The sequence below is a fragment of the Arachis ipaensis genome, chromosome B10 (genome assembly GCF_000816755.2).
Source record: "Arachis ipaensis cultivar K30076 chromosome B10, Araip1.1, whole genome shotgun sequence".
NCBI classification, from domain to species: Eukaryota; Viridiplantae; Streptophyta; class Magnoliopsida; order Fabales; family Fabaceae; genus Arachis; species Arachis ipaensis.
This window is the reverse complement of record NC_029794.2, coordinates 125,285,448-125,287,345: the sequence shown is the minus strand read 5'-3', so window position 1 is coordinate 125,287,345 and position 1,898 is coordinate 125,285,448.

Sequence of the window (1,898 nt, the reverse complement as noted above, 5' to 3'; positions counted from 1 at the left end):
AGCCTACATCCAGTCTCCATCACAACCATGATGGAATTTCACTATAATCTTCTTGATTACAGACTGTAAAGTGCTAACCCAACTTACAAGGGGATTCCTACAGAATCATGAAACACAACACAGATGTACAAAAGAACTCTAAGGACATCTATGGATTTTTCTTTTAATTTTGCACTCTCTGCCTTTTTCCGCTCTATGGCTTTTTCATACAAATCTCACTATTTGCCTTTTTCCATGAGACTCAAGACATGATAAAATTAAACAGAAAAATACTAAACAGAATACATTGAAGGAGAAGAAAATCTGTAAGCTTAGGTAGCTCTGAGAATCCTGTGCCTTGCACTCTCACTACTTACTTCTAACTCCTTGCTTCAAACCGTGACTGTTCACTCTTTTATAGAAGAGAGAAGCCTTCACACTTGAAGCCAAACACCCAAGCCACTTTTTTCTTCCTTCAAGAAACAGATTCGGTTCGGCCACACAGAGAGAGAAGAGATAATCATGCAATAACCAACATGCAATTACCTCTAGTCCTTCCTTGGTCATCACTCTTCATCAATCCGAGCTCTCCATCCTTGGATTGCTCTCCAAGATGGATTTCTGGCCCTTGATGCTTCATGATGATGATGACTTCATCTGCTTCAATCTCTGCCTCTTCCATCACTTCGCCACTCTAGCTACTTCCTGTGATGGTTGAGCAGAATCAAAGACAAGCCATGCCTCCAAGAGTCTCCTCCTTGCTGGCCGAATCTTCTTCTTCCTTTTTGAGCATGAAGAGCTCGAGTCTGCCTCACCAAATCTAACCATATTTGGTGAAAATCTCAGCCACAGCACACTTTTATTTTGTTATGTTTTCTTACCATCATTGTGATGGTCTTATAGAGTGTTCTTCCTTCACTTTGGTAGCTCCATTTTGCTTTCATGGTTTCTTGGACAATAACTGAAGCAAAGAAAGAAATGAGAGAGAAGAAAGTATGAAGAAAATCAATCAAGTGCATCTGAGTAAATTAATTAAAGTGAATTGCTTTTACTTCCCTTAGGTGGAGTAGCGTGTAGCAATGCTAATCCCCATCATGTCAACTTGTCAAATTCTCTCTCATAGTTTCCATGCAATAAATGGCAATTGAATGAATTTTGGAATCCATCACATGTTTGAATTCTTGGATCCGTTGAAAGCAATTTTGCTTTCTTTCTTCTTTGGATTCGGATCATGCACAAGGAACTTTCATCAAATATAAAATTGGGCTTGGTTGCAACAACATTTAATCTGGCCCAATAATAACATTTGCTTTCCTGATAGATTTTAGATCAAGCATTGGATCTTAAGCATATAACACAATTGGGCTTGAAGCAACCAAAATCATTCTGGCCCAAGAAAATTATTCAGCCACAAGAAACTAACTCATATTAATGCTGAATATTTTAATCATTGGGCTAGCAACATTTCTTTTTCTTTCGGCCCAATTTAAAACCTGCAACAAAATTATTAATTAACATATGTTAAATGAGAATCAAATTAATAATTTTGTTAATCAAATATTTCAATAATATTTGTTCATCATCAAAATTAAATTTGAGTTTTTCAAACTCATCAAGATTGCTTTCTCTCCTAGCCCGTCAGGCGTTCGGGCCTTATTGAGGTGGTGGTCGTTTTCTTTTGGTGGTTGCCTATTGGGATGATTGACGGTACACAATACTGGTGATCATTGCTTTGATTAGGACCTAGGACCAGGTCTGAAACAAATATAATTTCACTCCCAATTTTAATAATGTTATTTTATACATGATTTTTTGAATTGTATATATACTTAAATACATAATTTTTTTAAAAAAGAATAATATTATGGAAAAAAATTATTATTATTAAAATAAGAGTAACAATATTTATTTTCTATGAA